The 22,623-nt window shown below is 36.1% G+C and overlaps 2 protein-coding genes across 5 annotated transcripts in view; one reads left to right on the top strand and one right to left on the bottom strand.

Moving 5' to 3' along the window:
- The window catches only part of LOC136825713 (antifreeze protein Maxi-like), a 349,030-nt gene extending 343,851 nt beyond the window's left edge, over positions 1-5,179 (bottom strand). The window contains exon 1 of the mRNA XM_067082483.1: positions 4,925-5,179. The gene's annotated coding sequence lies outside the window, so the exon portion shown is untranslated. The remainder of the gene's footprint in view (positions 1-4,924) is intronic.
- Positions 1-22,623, top strand: part of LOC136825712 (galanin receptor 2a-like) — a 513,143-nt gene that overhangs the window by 101,029 nt on the left and 389,491 nt on the right. The window lies entirely within an intron of this gene.

The following is a 22,623-nucleotide window of genomic DNA, read 5'->3' as shown; positions in this document are numbered from 1 at the left end:
TAAAATTAAGTTGTTTTAACTCAGGTCAGACACATTTCACCCTGAACCAAAGTCATTTTATCATTTTTAAGATGTCACCTGTTCTGTGACTCGCCTCTTCACAAACAGACACATGAACACTACGCCTTTCGCCTTAATATTACTGGAATTTGCTGAAAACCGAAGGCCTAACATCTCCTAAGCTACCATCTATAAGGGAAAAGGTCTCTTGGGATGAGGTTTCTACTCCATATGCTTTACCCTGGCTCCTTCCAACCATAGTCGACAAGTCAATGACCCACAATGAATTTTAAATAAGAAGCTTAAATCGATTCTTAACCTCCTCCCACCCCCACCCCCGTGAGGATGATTTACTCTCCTTAATCTCAGGCGAACATTGGCTGAAATATTATCTACAAAGAAGAGGCGGTAGTATTTAATGTATCTTCTTGAAAAAAAAATATAGCCTGGATCATGCAGAAAATATAACTTGTTTTATTGTTGTGTAATTCTTGCTCATTAGTCGTATTCATATCTTGCTTATTAGCTATATTCATATTCCTCAAATCATAAAAAATAAGGACACTTCAGAGCATTGAAATATGATTTTTGCTACGTCTCTCTTCGTGTTAGCAAAATGCTTCATATTAAACAAAATTTCATTTAAATTAAACGATGGTCATTTAACGTCAACAAAAGGACTTGAATAGTAATTCTACCTGTAAATTGGTATGTAAAATTTAGGGCAAAGGCCAGCGTTGGGGCCTATGAGGTTATTCAGCGCGGGAAAAAATACTGAAACAATAATTGTTAGGAGAGGGTGGAAAGTAAGGTACGAGGGTAATTAATTACCGCTTTGCTCAAAAAACCGAAGCGAAAGTACAAAACACCGTCACACTGTACATGAGAAATGACTCATATCTCAGAACAGTGAAATGCACGCAAGCTTTTCATGTCGTGAACCAGTAGTTGGACGAATTAACCAAGAACGGCAAAGAAAGCCAGTCCATTTAAACCCCTCCTTATCAACCTGACCCCTGACATTTAGGGAACCCATGGCAAGGAAGGTAAAATCATAATTAGCAGACAGCCAGTTCCATTTTCTACAGAGGAGAGAAAATGATGAATAGAATGGATAAAGGAAACGCTGGTCTTAGGTTGCCAAAACCCGAAATATAAGAAACAAAAGGCGGCTGATAAACAACATAATTAGATGGCCGTGCGCAATCTCACATCGAAATTGCTCGAGTCATCGCCGTAAGGTTGTTGGACACATCACTCATTTAAGGATTATCTTGTTCATAGCGTCGAATACTATTATCGTACAGTCATTACCTATTTCTCTTCTACGGGAGTCTCGTGCTGACGGCATGGTTACTCTAGCTTCAGCCGCTCAAACCCAAATCTGATTTACCAAAATAGTAAACTCGCATTTCCACTAATCTTCCGGTAGGCCTGGTCACAACATTTCAGCCTAGAGGCAGTGTGGTTTTGAACGTAAATGGAAATCAATTTGGTAAAAAATCTTGCCTTCTATAGGGATGATTTTCAATGCACGTACCCTCGGCGGAATTTACGTGAATAAATGGGGAATGCAGCCTGATTAGTAAGGCGCATCTCATCATTCTCCCTTGTCATTGAGATATGCTGATACTGTAAAAAATGTTTTTACGACTGCAATAGCTTCAGCATTCAAATGAGCAGGACAAGCGAGTAATGAGAGAGAGAGAGAGAGAGAGAGAGAGAGAGAGAGAGAGAGAGAGAGAGAGTATCGTAACCTCTTATATTTGAGAGGAAAAAGAAGTGAAGACTGGCACTTCATAAAATAAATTACTTTTAAAGATGGAAGTGATCTCATAGAAGATAATTCTGTAAGAAAAAAGTGGCAATGAAAGCAGAAAAGAACACGGTATAAAAAATGAAAATGAATTACTAAATTTTGAGGATGAAACACGACTTGAGTTGGTTTAAATTGTGTACGTATACAGGTATGTATATATTTATAGTTAAACATTTAAATGGATTCTTTCCAGGAACATCATTAGAATATGCATGATTGCTCCGCATGTTCAAGGTATATTACATTAATTTCATTTTAAATATCAGTAAATAATGCGGAAGTTTGAGTTACACTAACTAGAGAACGAGTTGTAGCCTACTTGGAAGAAAAAATTGGACGTACTCGCGTTTGGGTTGCGGGATGGGGTTTTGGGAAGTGGGGTTGGGGGGCGAGGCTGGAAGTGGTGGGGACGGGATGAGACCCCACAGTTAGCCTGTGGGTCCGTTTTACTGCGCCTTTATACCTCGGTAAATGCCTCTAGGTATACACGTTCGCCACTTTTATGGACGGATGATCACGTCAGATCAACTGCGCAGTGCACATACCCTCCATCTGTATATTTCATGTACACTTGCTAAAGAGATCACGCAATCATTGAGTTATCAGTTTAATTCACCCCTCAGTTCAGTTAGAACCTAATTACGTAAATTAGTAGTAATTACGTAGTCCAGTGGTGAAACTCTTCTTACCCGCGAGAAGTGTCCGATTCCACCCCTCATAGGAGAACCCATTATAGGCACCGTCCTTTAAAACCCATTGTGCCTCTACCGACCTATGCATTACATTATGTACCTGGTAACTAGTCGACTATTAAGGGTCGCAACAGGCTTCTTGGGCTGCTAGAAACCTCATCCGAAGAAGACTCGTCGAGAACCGTCAGATGAAAACCCTCTGGCGTCAACCCACCCTTCTAACGAGTAAAGGCTTATGGTGAAAATAAATAAATAAATAGATGAACAAATAAATAAATACATAAATAAATAAAAGTTACCATGTTCTAGCAACCGCTAGAACACAATCGTCCTCTAACGAGGTCAGTGGAGTGTACCCGTTTTTAAGAAAACCTCTAATTTAGGTTTTAAGTGATTCGTTACTTCTTATGATAATTGGATTAAGCTCCAGCTGAGCTTCAGTTTGTTCCCTTTCATTATGCTGCTACATTATTTGATTTCTCATTTCCTCGTATATCTCTCATTTACTACATTGTTGTTGCTTACAGTCCTTCATAATTTTTCAACAATTATTCTTGTGATTCATTTTATTTTTATACTACTTGTGATCACATCGACATGCTCAAAAGTTTTGTCAACAAAAAGGCTAACGCACATAGATTCAGATTCCATATATATATATATATATATATATATATATATATATATATATATATATATATACATACATACATATATCTATATATATGTATATATATAATATTAATCTCCCTTAACTCTTATAAAGAACTAGAAGCCTTGCCAATTTGGCACCACTTCCCCTGGTGGGAGAAGGCGAATGGGTGGTGTATATACCAAAAGCTGAGCGTCGGAAATTAACTGTTTGAATAGCATTTGTGGCATAAGAAAATTGAAAGGGTTGAGAAATATGGAGGTACGGTAAATAAGTGTTTAAAATGGTACTGTACCTTTGGTAAAAGGATGGGTCAGAGCGTTTTGATATGATTTTGTCATGGGGGGGAAAAACTGATTGCGACTGGTGAAAAGATTGTTAGGCCCCTGGTCGACCGTTCCTTTTTCCTCTAGGCCTAACCATGGTCTAAATATACTTTGACCATGAGCCTAACAGTCTTTTCACTAACCTCTCGTAATCAGTTTTTCTCTCATGACTAAATTATATCAAAACGCTCTGATCCACCCAAAGGATCAGATTGATGGCTTGAACGGAGAGAGTACATGCAAGACTGGTGAATGGCTTAGTTATGTACGGGAGTATGACGTCTGTCTAGGTGCATGAGGCGGCTAATGTTCTGGGAGTTTTTTTCCCAGGCCGTTCTTCCACGATTCAACACTTAAAATACGAAAGCGGCAGTGACCACTGTGTTGTTTTACCCTAGAGCCACCCTGTGAGGGGAATGGGCTTAATATTAATCATACACAAGCACAACACACACGCACACGCACAATTCATGGCTAGGGTGAACAGGACACACAAAACTTAATGGAAGGAACCAAAGCGAAACCGAGCCCTCTTATTGGTGAGGAGAGGGCACCTAATTGTGTAAATGATATATTAACCACATTGTGTCTACTAAAAAAAAAAAGAAAAAAGTATATGTACATATAAAAAATATTTTTGTATAAAAATAACTGTGCAAAACTGTGTAAATTTTCTCAACAAAAGTAAAAAAAAATTACATTTAACTTGTGATTCCACTTTTATGTGGTATTTAGAATTACCCCGCCCCCTAGAAAAAAATTATTCTGTCTTTGAAACCTTAGTAAGGAACTTCAGCATTTCACTCTGTATATTTAAATACTTCTACTAGAAAGCTGTGTATTATGCTATTCAGTTTCCTAGTCCTTGCAAAAAAAAAAAAAAAAAAAAAAAAACTTTATAATTACAATCATGACAAAGGAATCAATCTCAGCAAAAACTGTAGTGGGTAAGGTCAACGGTGCTATATGGTATTATTAACCTTCGTGAAAGAAAAAAAATAAAAAGAAAAACTCTCCCGAGTCATGCGAACATTGATTTCTCGTACGTCTGCCAGTCATAGTTATAGCTGGAATTGTCACACGTCCATAAAATCTACTGTTCACTACACACCTGTTTTATAACGTAGGAAAATGACGTAAAAATTTCTTTGAAACTTTGCATATCTAACCACTACAAGGAAAAGGTATGTTACGTAATTCCTGCGACAACTTTTAATCTAGTAATTCAAAAGTTCTCAATGAAAACTTTCATAGGCGTTCACGGTCGGTAGGGCCGCCATTGTGTGAGTTAATTAGCCTAGGCCACTACTTCATCAAAAAGCGCTTCAGGTAGGCGATCCTACCGTTATTTCATTTCGAACTTAACCATCGTCTTACGACCAACTTATTACAATGAAAATGTCAAAACTTGGTTATATAACAGAATTACACTTACCAGCAGCTGCATCTTAAGTTTGCAGAAGCTTGGAGTTTCCCACTAGCCCGTTTCCCCTCTGTCGGTTTTCAAATAACTTTTGTCCTCCATTAAGCACCGGTATTTTTGCTTCGGTAAAAGAAGCTTCGGCATTCTTCGTCCAACGCGACTTTTGTCGCTGCTATCAATTCACAATGGGAATCTTGCTAGCACACAGTTTGGTCACTAAGTGTTTCGATAGCACTAGATAATTTGTTACGCGGGACTGCTTGTATTCGCGCCGAAGCCTTGAAGAAGTTGGTCAACAACATGTATGAGCATTTGATTATGTTTTAAACTTATGATTAATATTATCTTGTTAAGCATGCAAACAGGTTTCCGTTTATAATGTATATATAAGATAAACTCCGCTCAAAATAAGGTTATGGTTTTATGCTACAAGGCATCATTCAAACGACAACGATAGGTTTTGACTAAGTTGTGGCCATACGCCATGGCAGTATGATGTTGCCACTATAGCGTGTCATGTGATTTCTTTTGAGAGGTGTGTTTTAAGTTCTGACGCCTTTTAAACAGTATTTTTTTTAATGCACGGGAATTCGCCTTACTTTTAACTATCCTCTTGTATACTCTTTTAGCAGAGTCCACCTAGCTTTGCAGCTAAGCCAGTCCAGATGATTACCAGTACGGATTTGACTCCGTTCGGTCATGTTGAGTTTCGTGCATGAATGATGACACCGCAGATTTGAGTTCCCGGAGTTGTAAAGTATGCGATTGATATCTCTAATAAAAGATATATTAAGTTAAATATCATTATGAAGATCTTGGATCATTTTGTCCATGAATCTTTTTTTTTATCATGCGCAGCCTAAATATACAAGCATCCTGCATTTTTTTCTTTTAAATTGGCGTTGGCCTAAATAAGCGATCCCACATAGACCACATTAATTGAAAAGAAGCATAGACTTCTGCAGCCATGTCAGAAGTTAATATCATTGAGAGATTAGGCCTACTTGTCAAGTTCCTACATTTTGAGGCAATGCCAGGGCATAGGCCTACACGTCAATTTCTTATATGGTGAGGCAGTGCCAGGGCATAGGCCTACACGTCAATTTCTTACATTGTGAGACAATGACAGGGCATGGGCCTACACGTCAATTTCTTATCGCAAATAGTTTTCTAATCGTATCTGTTGGAAATACAGTAGCTTTTAATTAATATAGTAGTTTCAGCTCCACGATGTACAATGTATATGCATAAAGTGGAATGTACACGTATAAGCAAGTGCACATATACATGCGTGGATGGCCATAGTAATTGTAACGCCACTTAAACCACAGAGAATAAAAGTAAAACTTGTGGGCACGTAGCCGATGGCATACACACATCAATCATAGGACTGTCTCAGCCTTACACACAACCATTAAACTACTCTCAATGAACTATATTGAAAATATATTTACAAAAGGGATAACAAATTATATTACTGTGATAAGTAAATATTAGGCTGCTGCAGCATTTCTATGAAAATGAAGGCTATGGTAGGAAGACATCATAAGATACTTCACAAAATAAGAAAGCAAAATGATAGCTGAAAAAGTTATGTGTGAGATGATCCAAACCAGTCGGCGAGTAGCCCATGATTCATTTGCTTTAGGGGGCATTATTGTAGATTACCCTGTTGGACAAAAGGATTCATAAGAGTCAGCAATTCTCTCTCTCTCTCTCTCTCTCTGTTGTTAGGAGAATATTCTAGCATAGACTATATTCATAAAGATCTCGATTACTTTTAATTAAAACAAATAACTAACTTTCAATTAACAAGAGTAGGCAAATAATTCTTAACACCAGTATTTTATGAATAGGTCTAGATTTATTCTGCAATGTTAGGTTACCATTTGCAAATTTTTCGAAGACACTACAAACACCATACCATCAGCAACAAAAACAAGAATAACCACAACAAGAACCGCCATAAAACTGCTGAATATAAGATAGGCCTATAATCCAAACGTTATGAAGACATTGGACATTATCGGTCTATGTAATTTTTTTGGTTCTGTTGTTTCGAAAGGAGATAATGTCCTTAAGAAAATTCTCGGCAAATTATATCCAATATGACTCGTATAGCCTATCATGCTGTAACTTCAAGTTAAACATAGGCATATTCTGGTTTTGCAGAGTGCAGTCACTGCTTGTCATCCCTCCGAATGTGTAAAAGATTGCAATGAAATCGATTTTATGACCATTAAAATGTAGTAAAATTTCTTGAGATCAGTATGAAATACCAGTCTGCATAGCTCTGAGAAAATCTTTGAGTTAAGTTTAGAATGGTGAGCACGCTTGGCAATATCAGACGGTAATTATCATTGTCCAGTGATTCAAGTGCAGACATTCCCTGTGTCACGTCCGTATTCAGGTGAACCTCATTTACGAAACACAACATTGCAGCATCGCGGAACACTCCTGACTTCATTCATATTTCCCAGTCTTTTTTTTTTTTTTTTTTTTTACCATTTTTAGAGAGATGTGTATTATGATTTTATTTCAGAGGATAATATAACGTCTCTTTTTGATAATCAGCAGAACGTATTTTAGTTCGGTAAAACAACCATTGTAAAATTAATGAAGCTGAAAAGAGCCACAGATTAACCAACTTTTCGAAACCATTGCCAACCAATCAGCTTCAAGGAATGGTCATGACGTAATCAGTGGGCGGGGCTTAGCTGCAAAGCATAGTGGATTTTGCTTTTTTTTTATAGCAACAACCTCGAAAACAACCACTTCCAAATACAAATATAATTGATATTTAAAAACGTGATATTACATTTAATGCCATGGTAGAAATTCGAAGGAAAAGAAATTATAATAGAGGAAGGAAGAAGGATAGGGAAACAAAAAAACGGGGTTTGAAAAGAATGTGAAAAGGATCTCTCATTTGACATGTCAGTCAGTAATGAGTTTTCACATCTGAAATACTCTCTTTCCTTGTTGATTCTTAATCAAGGTCACTGCTTCGTGAATGAATGCAAAATTCGTTTTACCCAAAGATCATTAGTTTTAATGAAGAGAGAGAGAGAGAGAGAGAGAGAGAGAGAGAGAGAGAGAGAGAGAGAGAGAGAGAATCATTAATGATTTCAGGTCCACGACTATGCCAGACTTTTTTTTTATTTGCTTTGTGACTTTTTCGGAATCTCCCCTTTTTACACAATATACGTTTTCATGCTCTCATATTTTCTCGTAGGTGATTAGTCTATCGGAGTGGAAGAGTGAAATTTATTTATGGTTTGCGGCAGTACTTACCAAGGTTAGACATATAGTTAGGATAAATTTGTATGAATGTCATTTGATAGTAGCCAATAGCTGAATGTTTATTTCACGTACGATGGTTCCATACATATTACCGTCCAAGAAAATATAGTTTACCTGAAGCCCGCTAGACCTAATGGCAAAGGTAATTGTAGTGGTTTTAGACCTTAATTGCTTGGGGCTACTGGTGATGTAGTGGTTTGAGAATTTTATCACCAAAATTTCCTTAGGCAAAGGTATTGTAGAGGTTTTTCAGACCTTCGTCACCACGGCATTTAGTCTAGATTAAAGTTACGTAGCGGTTTTAGACGTTGGCTGATCCCAAAGCTTTAAGTATAGAAATTATGAATTAGGATTTATTTGTGATCACTAAGGTTTTTAGCCTAGAGATGAATGGATTTTAGCTCTTGGTCTTACTGCCTGCTTTATAGTGGATTCCGAAGTAGACTACCAAGATTAGCATTGTGTTTGCGTCTTGATCCACAGGGCCATTTGTCGTCAAATCCGTTATATGAATTACAGGGCGTGAGGTAAAAGGGGAAGAGGGGCGTCATTTCATGCAGCTGTGCTCGCGAGGGTGAAGATAATCCAGTTAGCTTTACAAATCGCTTTGCCATACCAGTTAACTCGAGTTTTATGAGGATTTCCCCCGAGATTGATGGGCTTGGATTTTAACGCCTCAAGGGAACGGAAAGAGGTTGGGTCTGAAAATATAACTTGAAATGCGTCTTTGCTTTTTCGCCCTCGACATGGAAGTCAGTCGTTTCTAGCCTACGTTCCTTAGTCAGTCTGGGACATTCGACACATTCCGTGAATAGGATCGATGATCGTCAAAATTTTCTGATTAAAATCGCTTGGATTGAGATGAACAGTGCAGCAATACGTTTTCATAAAGTCAGAGATCGGTTCGCATCGCAGGTATCTGACAGATGGTTTGTAAAAGAAATACATATGAGTCATTCTGTACAAAATTGTAGGCTCCATTGTTTAACCGAAATGAAGTTACTATATAATAATAAATCTTTGGTTGGAAGATGTTAGCATGGATACACAGAAAGTCAACTTGTAACCCCACTCTCTCTCTCTCTCTCTCTCTCTCTCTCTCTCTTATATATATATATATATATATATATATATATATATATATATATATATATATATATATATTCATACATACACAAACACGCGCACAAATGTTCACTATGACGTTAACATTCATGTTGAAAATATTTTCATCTATCAAATGTAGCGCATTTAGCAAAAATCCATTGATCCCTTCACTGTAGTATGTATGCATCTAAGCGCAAGTTGTTATACTGGTATTTTATTGTATTAAAGAGAAATGGCAGCATTCACTTCGTCACAATTCCTTCTGACTTATTGCACACATACATACCTGCATGCACACCTGCATACATACATACATACAGAAGTATGTATGCATGTATATATTATCAAATAGCTTAGAAAAAGTCGTATTTGGCTTCAATTACCACTGATCGAACGTAGACTTAATAATAATTCATGAATTTTTGTCGTTATTTAGTCACGAGCAAGGAAGAAAAACGAACAGATAAAGTATTTGATAAAATAAAAGTGAATAACTGATTTCTTATATACAAATAACCAAAGCCTCATTAGTAAGAGCTCGTTTAAAGGAAATAAAATTTATAATTAAAACATTCCACAAGTAACCCATCGTTATTTTACAGAAATGTTTCGAAAAAAAAAAGTCAGTAAATGTGGGTTCTTTATAAAGACTAGGCGCCAGAGCTACAAATGCGTCATGTGCAGTTGCATTTGCTTCCACGGAATTCTCTCTCGACCATTATCGACTCGAGCTACTGAATTTGCAAAGCAATCAATAGGGAATACCAAAAATACTCGGGCCATTTTATGTCGCGCTGTAGAGTGACTGAATACAACAACTGTGTAGTATTATTCAACCTGATTGATGGCCAGCTTATTGTGGCTGTCGTTGTTATTGGTGTTGTATTAGCTGCAATTGTTGGAGTGTTTCCTGGCGTTTGCAGTGTTTGTATTTTCAGACATGAATGGCTGTTTACCTATGTTGGAATAATTCAGTGAAAGAATGGATTTGGGAATTCAGACCAGTGAAAGAAAAGATGAGCCAAAGATCCCTTTGCATTAGACTCATTTGTTCTAAGGCCCCGAATATTTAAATGAATTACTTTTTTGTTATACAACTGAGATATTGGATCAGAGTTCAGTTCAATCTCGCCTAATAACATCTAAAGTCTGAAGTTAAGCATACCTTAGTTTAACCAGACGACTGAACTGATTAACAGCTCTCCTAGGGCTGGCCCGAAGGATTAGACTTATTTTACGCGGCTAAGAACCAATTGGTTACCTAGCAACGGGATCTACAGCTTATTGTGGAATCCGAACCACATTACAACGAGAAATGAATTTCTATCACCAGAAATAAATTTCTCTAATCCTTCATTGGCCGGTCGGAGAATCGAACGCGGGCCCAGCGGAGTGCTAGCCGAGAACGATACCGACAAGTCCAACGAGGAACTATTTAATGTGTGAAAGATTTGGAACTTCTATAGACAGAAAACTTCCATTTCCTACACCTTTGCATTAGGCTAATTTGTTCTAAGACCTCGAATATTTAAATGAATTAATTTTTTTTTATATAACTGAGTTACTGGATCAGGATTTAGTTCAATGTCGCCTTAGAAAATTACAAGCGCAAAAGATTTGGAACTTCTGAATACTGTTATTCAGATCAATCATCTCACGAATGTTGTGTCACTGATCGAATCGTTAGGTACAATATATTGCGTATCCTGATTTTTCAACGAAGCAGCAGAGTTATCGACAAAAATCGACAGGTATAGAACTCTAGTATGCTGGTTTCTGAGTTATTAAGTAGACGTTGAAATGCAAACATAGTAACAACCTAGAATTTACGGGCGGTATGACATTTGAGTGGCAAGTGTGTTCTTTAGTTGTTACGCTTAATAACTCTTTCGTCTAATCTACATAATGGTGATGTGGACTTTTTGTCCTGAAATATACGGAAGTAGATCCACTGGTCACTTTTAGCTTTCTGTAAAAGAAAACTATTGTGCCGGCTTTGTCTCTCCGTCCGCACTTTATTCTGTCAGCACTTTTTCTGTCCGCCCTCAGATCTTAAAAACTACTGAGGCTAGAGGGCTGCAAATTGGTATGTTGATCATCCACCCCCCAGTCATCAAAAATACCAAATTGGAGCCCTCTAGCCGTAGTAGTTTTTATTTTATTTAAGGTTAAAGTTAGCTATAATCGTGCTTCTAGCAACGATATAGGATAGGCCACTACCGGGCCTTCGTTAGTTTCATGGGCCGAGGCTCATACAACATTATACCGAGATCACCGAAACATACAGTAGATCTGTTTTCGGTGGCCTTGATTATACGCTGTAGCGGCTGTACAGAAAACTCGATTGCGCCGAAGAAACTTCGGCGCACTATTTACTTGTTTTTTTCTCTTTACCAGGCACGTATGTATATAATGGCAATGACTAATGAAGCAGTAAACGACTGAACAATCGGCTATGACGGTGAGGGTGGGTCTATAACTGCTCTAGCAAGTCTATCTGAATTCGTCAGATACATGTATGATGAGCGGGAATAGTTTTATGCTTTTCTTCATGGTCGGGTTGGTAACGCTACCACGTTACCACGTTCTGATACTCACCTGCGGGTTCGAATCGTGTCACTGACGTCAGCATCAGATCTTAGACTTTGTAGCGATAAGCGTATCCAATAAGTATGAGGTAATCGAGACATTAAGCGGATAATGTAGTTATTGCAATTGATAAATAAAGAAAGAAATAAATAAATAAATATGTATGTATGTATATAAATATTTGTGTATATATATATATATACAATATAAATATATAATTATATATACTGTATATATATATATATATATATATATATATATATTTATATATATATATATATATATATATATATATATATATATATTTATATATATATATATTTATATATATATATATATATATATATATATATATATATAGAACTAAACATGGACAGTGTTTATGCCGGAAAAAATAAGCAAGAAACTTAAACATCATAGCATATAATCTGCTTTGGTATCATAACTGCTTGGTTTACTTTACAAAATTGCCTGTTTACCTCAGAAACTGTGCACTGTACAGTATGTGTTTGTGAATAGACGCCCTCTGCATTTCTGTGCTGCGCCCACGTGGCGCCAAGAAGATAAGTGAGGTGTGTAGAAGCATTTTGCATCTGTGTTTAAATACAATTACACATGGTTAAAAAGTATTTGGATCGCTCTTTATACTTACAAACGTATGTGTCATCAGTGTATGTTAGTTTTCTGAATACATACACTTCAAATGTACAGTATATATCTTTTTAAGGATATATATTTATGCATATCATTACTGACTTGATTAATTGTGAAATAGTTCAAAGTGCATTTCCAAACATGGATGTATCTTGTTAGGTATATATATATATATATATATATATATATATATATATATATATATATATATATATATGTATACTGTAATATATATATACATATACATATGTATATGTGTGTATGTATGTATGTATATATATATATATATATATATATATATATATATATATATATATATATATATATATTTTATCTAATATTTACCGTATGAGGAATTGATTTACTTGAGAATACTGCGTATGAATGTCATACATCTTCGTATATACGTGCGTACGACAATTATGTATACATGAATATATCTTGGTGCGTGCACGGGCAGGCACGTATGATTATAGAAAAGTATGCCTGAGTGAGGGAATTATTCATCAACGGCCCTGAAACAAGAACTATAAAATCACCAAGTCTCTTGAATGATGACGAGAAACATATTCTCTGAGCCACTGATACGAGTATATTTTTCTCTGCTGCAACAGCAAAAAGATAAAAACACCGCCCCCTTTGCAATTGCGGGTCATAAAGATGCGTAGCACTGCAATGAGAGGGTGCCACTTGGCCCGGGGAAAAGGGTGTCAGGGTGCCATTAAGCTTAAATCTTGACGCATCCTCCGCAGGGCGGCTTTTGTGTTTGTTCGTCGGCACTAACTCTCCCGTTCTATGGGATCCTTCACAAGTTATGGCTTCGGTTTTACTGTGACGGGGCGTCAACTCGAGAAGTGTGGCGCAGAATCGCATCTGGGGAAAAGGTGAAAAATGAAACGAACGACGCAATTTGAGCAGTGAAGGATAGGTGGATTTGCCAGCGTAGGAATGGAGGATAGCAGAGGATTTTCAGACTCAGAGGAGAGGATGGGATTGTTACTCATGAGATCGAAATGTCGCCGTGTGGAAGAGGCCGTTGCGAATACCTGCGTCTGGTTTTGAAAGAGTGCGAACTGTTTTGAAATTGGAGTGCTTGCGTTCCTCTGTGGGGCTGTGCCGAACGGCTTCTAAAGTTCCATATCTGTTAAAAAATGACGCATATACACACTGTATATATATATATACATATACATATTTATTTATTTATATATGTGTGCATAGTTTTTATTAGGTATGGAATTATATATGTGTTTTGGCACATATCACTTCTGTGCCGCTTTCCCCTCGGAGCGGGTGGCGCCAGTAGGTGTTAGGATTCCAGACTTTGCAAGTGTATTTCGGATGCGATTGTTAACACCGCGTCATGTACCCACAGATGTTCAGGGGGCTAGTGAGCCAACGGCTGCTGGCAATTCCTGCCGATCACCCATTCAACTACTGACAAGTGTGTTCACTGAACCCCTTGTCCAATGACAGGAGGTGTTTCCAGATGATGTTAGCCTTCTGATTTTGAAATGCTAGTTTTATGCCCTATTCAAACTTTGTTACGACCCGCCGAAGTCATATAACTACGTGATACATAATCACTGTGTAGGTTCAAAGAATGGAATTTAGCGGAACGGGCCTAAGTGGTTCCGACTCGCTGGGGTATCGAACCCGGAACATTTTCCGCTTACTAGCCCCACCTTCGACTCTTTACTCTGTAGGAGGTTAGTACCGTCGGTGCACCTCACGTGGTGCACCGTAGGCATTACTTAAGGTTCTTTGCAGCTTCCCTTCGGCCCCTAGCTGCAACCTTTCATTCATTTACCTGTACCTCCGTTCATATTCTCTTTCTTCCATCCGACTTTCCACCCTTTCCTAACAGTTGATTCATAGTGCAACTGCGAGGTTTTCCTCCTGTTACACCTATCAAACCTTTTATTGTCAATTTCCGTTTCAGAGCTTAATGACCTCACAGTTCCCAGCGCTTGGCCTTTGGCCTATATTCTAAAGCCAGTCCAATCCCTCGACCCCTGTAGTCCTTGAGTTCATACACCTTAGCCTATACTACATGCAAAAAGTCGGAATAGCGAGAATAAAGAAGGTTCACGTATTTCTCATTCCCATTCCCGAAAATAGACGGTTACTCTGCGCCGGAACAATGGATGATTTGAGACGGAAAGCGGCCTGATTACTGTCACCCACGTTTTGCTAAAATAATGCGCAAGGAGAAGAATAATGAAAAGTTTCACTGCACAATATTGGATTTTTCGTAGAATTACCGTAATGTTGCGCGTGGCAGAGTTCAGAAAAGAATAATTATTTTTGCGAGATAATTCTTAGCGAAGCGCGTGACTTAATCTCCTTTGTAATTACGGAAATTAATATGTCGTAGCCGAAGTGGCAGCTGCTCTTGGAAAGCAGGTAGAAAAGAAGTTAATCATATCATTTTTGCTTATTCGTTATAAATACACCGACGTGTTTATTTACTGAGATAAATTTCTTGTGTAATCTAGTGCAGCAGCTAATTTATATATATATATATATATATATATATATATATATATATATATATATATATATATATATATATATATATATATATATAATATATATATATATATATATATATATATATATATATATTCTTCATCCTGCCAGTATCCCCATAGCTAAAGGGTCAGTTGCCTTGATGCATCTTCTCTTACTATTTCTGTCAAAAGCATCTACTTCTTCTAATCCTTGTTCTCCCAATAATCCTCCTTCCGTTTATCACGCCTTCTAATCTGAAGCCTCCTCGACTTTCTGCCTCTAACAAGTAACAACCAAACGCTTTTCACGCATTCCTCTTCACTCATTTTCACTATATGACCAAACCATCTCAGTCTCAACTCTCTTACCTTATTTCCAGTCTTGCATGTCTCCTGATCTCTTCTTTTTCCAGCCTCTCACAAAAGGAGATGCCCAAATTCCATTTCAGCATCCTCATCTCTACTCCAGTTTCTGTTCCTACTTCCTCCTTAATGCCCTATATATATATATATATATATATATATATATATATATATATATATATATATATATATATATATATATATATATATATATATATTGTATACATAGATATAATATATATATATGTTATATATGTGTGTGTGTGTTGTGTGTACATACCTTTCCATTTTGAGAGAATGGCATCATCATAGGCCTGATTACAGTGCAGTAGCTCATAATTATTAGTATTTTGCTTCTTTTTTTTTTTTGTCAAGCACTACCACTTCCCCCTAATTCCCCCAAGCTACTTTTATCCTGCTTTTAACCTCAGCCTCACATCCTCCCTTCTGACTTAAAATAGATCCTAAGTACTTGAAATTCTTTACCTGGTTGAAATAAGGCCTCTCCTGTCACGTGTAATTAACCTATTCCCTGTCTATGGCTCCATCCTGTCTTTTCCCAGGTGTGAAGAATTGGGCATGGGACCAGCAGCCGCATCCGAAAGGAATTGCTGAAAACCGGAAGTCTATACCCTTGTGGCCCAACCCACTCTAAAGGGGAAAAGGCATATAATAAAAAAATAAAAAAATAAAAACAGTACCACTTAGCCAAGGACGTTGCTCCAACCGGCCCGCTTCAAAAAAAAAAAAAAATATGCCTCTGCGGAAATGAAGTTAATCCTAAAATGCAATTGTTTTGTCAAGAAGAATGTTAGCATTATATACGCTACACAAAGCGTTTTAAAAAACCGCAGGAATTCTGCTCCTGAGTATAATATTAGCTATTAAAATTCTTCCCGCCTCCTCACACTGACCTTCATTCACCAGATATTCTAATGTGTGATGGTAATAAAAAGAATACGCAAATTGAATCAAGAGAAAATTATGATATAGGGAAGAAGAAAACAAGAAAGATAAAAGGCGGGACGAAATATTTGTATATTAAATTTTCACGTGATAAAAATCTGGGAGCGAATTTCCGTTAAATTACGTGCTGAGATCTTTCTCAGATATATCGTACGATGATGATATTACCCAACTCTCTCTCTCTCTCTCTCTCTCTCTCTCTCTCTCTCTCTCTCTCTCTCTCTCTGTCGTTACTTTGAACACGAAGTGGTTGTTAAACAAAGGCTTGTTGTTTGCTTTCTTGATTGTCATCAAGGTGGTCGTTGTTTGTCACATCGAAAGTAACGCTTTGGTGCCTGTTCTTTTTGCTTTTGCGTCTCTGGCGAATTTGTTGAGACCTTCAGTATCTACTTCGTTTTATTTAGTCACGTTATGTGGTCGAAGGTCCTGTGTGCTATGTTTGGTCACCCGGCAAATGGTTCTTTAGTTTTTACAGTTTATTAGTGATGTGTAATAGCAGATTTATCTGTGGTATCTATGTCACCAGTTCCAGGATGTATGTCACACGTATACATACATACACACATATACATATATATGTATATATATACTTATTTACACATATATATATATATATATATATATATATATATATATATATATATATATATATATAGATATATATCGATTTGTATCCCTATAATTTTTTGTGTGTAACACAGATAGTCCTTGGCTAATACACTGTCAACAATCACAAATTCTTGAGCTGCAGGATAACATAACTATGTGAAAAAAGTACGCTCCAATTGCAAAATACCCAAAGTTTAATATACATACATACATACATAATACATATATATATATATGTATGTATATATATATATATATATATATATATATATATATATATATATATACACACACTTTTCCTTTGCAAAGGATGACCTTCCTTTTCTTGTTATTTTTCTGTAATCGTATAATTACCTTAATGCAATTGTAAAGTTGTTTACTGATTATAGTACGATACTATATAATATCAATCTTCTACACACACGCACATACACACACACACACATCTTTTATGTTGGTAGGGCAGAATGCGGTGGTCCACATTAGGTCTCTTATTCCCCTTAGCAATCCTACCACACTGCATTTGCCGTTCATTCTGAATCAACCTTCCTGACTACACAGATTTTTTACTTTGAAATGTTATATCACTATTTCACTATTTTCAAGATCAATGCGGGGGTTTTAGCTCATGTTGCCTATATATATAATATATATATTGTTATTTTTTTCCGTGTAATCACAGTAAATCCTTAAAGCACCAAAAACAAGCATATTATTTTTACGATTTATTTCAGAGAAAATCGACGGTTACAAAACTCACTTGTTTTATTTTGCGATTCATTTTTTTATGTGGTATGAAAAATAGAAGTTGGAACTTGTTAGTGTAGTGTTTGTGTTCAATAAAGAATGTGGAATATTATTTTCACATAGATGTATATCGTGTGTAGGTTGTTTGATTAATTATGTGATTCTTCTTATTATATGTTTGAATTTTTATATGTATATATAAGATGAACAGTTTAGATTTTTCTCTGCTTTTTTGTATTGAATTAAAAATGTCCACATCCGATAGAATTCAAGAATAGTTTCACTGTATTTTTCTCTCCTAAATATGACATATATATATATATATATATATATATATATATATATATATATATATATATATATATATGTATGTATCTATATAGACACAAACACACACACACACACATATATATATATATGTGTGTGTGTGTCTGTATGTAATATATATTTTAATATTTGTGTTATACAAGCATACACACATTTACATATATACAATATAAATACAGTATATATATATAGATAGATAGATATAGATATATATATATATATCTATATATGTATGTATGTATGTATGTATGTATGTATATATACATATACATAATGTAACAACCTCGCGCTTATTTACTGGTGAGAGGCTATTGCGTGCTTCGTTCGTGCCAGCCTATGTGTACTTACGGACCCCGACCTTGCAGCCTGTATTGATGTGGAGGAAAGGAAGTGGTCATTTCTTACAAAGGCTCGTTAATCTTACTTGTTCCCCGGAAAGTGGGAACATTTACTCCATAACCTGAGTACAAATTCGGCCCGCGGACTTTCGATAAATCATTTAGTCACAACGGGTAAAAATTCACTTAAATTGCGCTGGTTGGGTGTAAAGAGATCCTTTGTATAAATTCCTCATGTGAAAATAATAGAATATATATCTTATGTATGTATATATATATATATATATATATATATATATATATATATATATATATATATATATATATATATATATATATATATATATATATATATATATATATATATATATATATATATATATATATATATATATATATATATATATATATATATATATATATATATATATATATATAGATAGATATATATAGATATAGAGACACAGAGAGAAAAAAATTGTAATGGTCTTGAATAGTGAAAATACATAAATGAATAATAACCAGTGCAAGATAGGAAAGGGAAATTAATCCATATAAAAGCACAAAGAAAAAATGAACAATAGCTTACACAAAACGGGAGAAAAAAAAAACAGAATAAAAACCTGTTACAAAATATGAAAAATGGATAAATACCTTACTCGCAACGGAAGAAAAAACAAAAGAGTCGAACAAAAGTTCAAAAGAGACAAAAAAAAAAAACCTCGATCAGGACAGGAGAAAAAAAAAAATGAGAAAAAATAGTCTGTACCCAATAAGAGAAGAAAGGAGGAAAAAATCGACAAATAACTCGCGAAAATAGAAAAAATAAAAAGGAGGCTGAGGAGCAAAAGTGGAAAGAAGGAAAAAAGGTACAAATGGCGAACAGATTCTTCTTCTTCTTCTTCCTCTTCTTCTCCTTGTGTCATCGGGCCGAAAGAAATTGCAAACGAATCAAACGTCATCGAAAAGATAGCGGAAGTGGAAATTGATTTCTCGTATCTCTGCATGCGTATATGCACACACATACACACACGTTATATATACATATATACTGTATATAATGTATATATATATAATATATATACGTGTCTATTTATGTATATATATTTAGATAGATAGACAGATAGATATATGTGTATGCGTATATTCTATATATGTATGTGTGTGTGTGTTAATTTACATTTAGCTTTCATCTATTACTTTAAAAGGCAACACTCTCCCTATATACTTCTTATCTTCAAGACTGAAATCCTGAAGAAAAAGACAAAAATGCTGCTACGTAGCATAGCAGTAATTTTTGCCTTTGTCTTTCAAAACTTAAATATTGAAGATAGGAAGAATTATATAAGGAACTGGAAAAGTGTTTCTTCAGAGTGAAGGATTAATGCTACGTAAGCAACAACATTTAACAGGAGTATTTTGTTTTAGAAAGCCTGTATCTAGAAAGCAAGTATATAATATATATATATATATATATATATATATATATATATATATATATATATATATATATATATATATATATATATATATATATATATATATATATATATATATATATATCACCTGCTAATGCAGACCACGCCTTTTCACTCTTGTGGGATTCCGGAAGATGATAATTATAGCATTCTGGGTGGCTACTGACGTGGGATTTCCACTCTACGGCCGCTACAATATTGCAGGGAAACAAATAAAAAGTAATGTTTAAAATGTCTGGTATTTGAGTGTAGGTGTATATGGATGTGGTACAGAAGAAAACGCCTCTGAATGGGGTTAAGGAATAAAGGCTTTATGTTGTGGCTTTTAGCGAAGCCATTGTCAACAACAAGAGCTGGAGGATGGGGAAGGACAAAGAGTGATTATGTCTGGGTCAGCTGAGGGATAAAGACCAGGAAAGGAAAATAATGAGACTGAAAGAGAGAGAGAGATTTTGGGGAAGTCTCATTCTGTGACTGGCTGGGTTTGGAGAAAAGGAAAGTTGGTGGTGCTAGGTGATTTAAATGTAAAGGTAGGTGACGGGGAAGGGACTGTCGTAATTCTTGTGTATTGAATCCTTGGGGAAAATGAGAATCAAAAGAAGCTTGTGGAAATGTGTTTGGAAAGTGGCTTGTGATCATATAAAACCAAAAATAGAAAAATAAGGAAAATACTCTTGGTATGTAAGAATTTTTTTACTTAAATAGAAAAGATCCTTAAAATTCTTATGTGGAAAATAAAGTTTAGTAGACTGTGTGTAAGAAGAGAGCAGATGGTGACATTGGAGGTATATCTGATCATTATCTGGCTGAAGAAATAGGGGAAAATAAAATACAATTTTTAGCTTGAAGAGAAGAGTGATAAAGTGCCGAAAAATATGACAGGACAAAGATGGGTGAGTTTGCTCAAAAGGGAGTGAGAATTTTTTGGATGGAAGTGAAGGAATATATGAGGAGTATGCAAACTCCAAGGATGGTTTGATAAAATAACGCGCAATGTGATAGTAGGATGATGAAAAACCACTGTGTTTGGATGAAGAAATTAGATGTTTGTTGAAAGAAAAGGGAGATTTGTTCTCAGGGTTCAGCTGTATGTACAGGTATACGTGGGGATGGATAAGGTGGCCAGGAAGAAAGTGATTGAGAAAATGACGGCAAAGTAATGGATGTACTGTTAGTTTGAAAATTACTGTATCAAGAAATAATAGTTGTTCTTTGCTAAAGCATATTTGGAGAGACACCAGCAGATGGGGAGGTTTCTGAAGGAAAAATGCAGCCAATGATGGAGTGAGCATTTTGGAGATTTGTTGATTGAGAAGGATTCAAAAGAGGCCAACCTACAAAACAGAAAAGGGGATGCGATGAGTGTAGATATAACCCGTTGGTTGCTAAGCATAGCTTAGGCTGCTCTGCCTTTAAAACATAACCTGCGCAGGGTTTTTACTGATACAAAATGTACTGGTTGTGCATTGAATCCCACTTTTGCTGCTTCCTGCGAAACAAAATTTTACTTGTTTCTTGGAAGAAGTTAAGTGTACCTTACTTTAACCAGACCACTGAGCTGATTAACAGCTCTCCTAGGACTGGTCCGAAGGATTAGGCCTATTTTACGTGGCTAAGAACCAATTGGTTACCTAGCAACGGGACCTACAGCTTATTGTGGAATCCGAACCACATTAAAGCGAGAAATGAATTTCTATCACCAGAAATAAATTCCTCTAATTCTTCATTTGCCGGCCGGAGAATCGAACGCGGGCCTAGCAGAGTGCTAGCCGAGTACGATATCGACCCATCCAATGAGGAACTGTTTCTTGGAAAAGAATAGAGTATTACACTACGGGAAAAAGTTGTTGAAGTGACTGTGAAGGATGCAAGGAAGTTAATTTAGAGCTTGAAGAGTAGAAAGGTACCAAGGGTTGGTGAGATTAAAATTCTGGCGCTGTGGTATGGTGGAGAAAGAGTGGTTCAATAGCATACCATGGTGTGTAAGCTATGTTTAGATAAAGGAAAGGTTCCACAGAAACGGGAAAAGGAATATGGTGACCATAAGTGTTATGGGGGCGCAGTTTTACTTAGTATACCTGGTGAGGTGTATGGTAACATTTTCATTTGAAAAAAAAAAATATATACAGCATATGATAAGGGGTGGGACCTCTGGAAAAAAATTCTTATTCATGAACATTTATCTGAGAAATTTGCGGGTACTCAAAAAAAAAGCTGCACATACCACACATAAAACAAGAGAAAACTTACGATAGAATGTACAGAGATGCAGTGAGGAATGGCCTATGCATGTATGGTGATGAAGCCGAATTGTTGAGAGCTATTAAAACTTTTTATGATGGAAGCGAAGCATCAGTTAGAACTGGAGATGAGAGGGAGACAGGTTTGTTGTAAAAGTGGGTCTGAGACGACGCTGTGTTATATCCTTGGTTATTCACAGATGAAGTGAGAAGTCAGATAAAGGATGTTAATTTCAGGTGCAAAATTGCGGGATAAGTTAGAGTCGTTATTGGAGTGTGGAATGGATGATGTCTGCAGATTATCCTGTGGGATAATAACGAGAAACTGCAGAAACTGATGAAAAAGGTTGTAAGAGGCGAAAATTAAAAGTGAATGCATCCAAAAGCAAGGCTAAGTATTTGTGAGTAAATGCACGGGATGGGTGATAGATAAGAGGCGGATAACAGAATAGGAGAAAGAAGGAAAAAGGGTAGCAG

Source organism: Macrobrachium rosenbergii, chromosome 39, assembly GCF_040412425.1.
Source record: "Macrobrachium rosenbergii isolate ZJJX-2024 chromosome 39, ASM4041242v1, whole genome shotgun sequence".
NCBI classification, from domain to species: domain Eukaryota; kingdom Metazoa; phylum Arthropoda; class Malacostraca; order Decapoda; family Palaemonidae; genus Macrobrachium; species Macrobrachium rosenbergii.
This window is presented reverse-complemented; position numbering and strand designations above follow the sequence as displayed.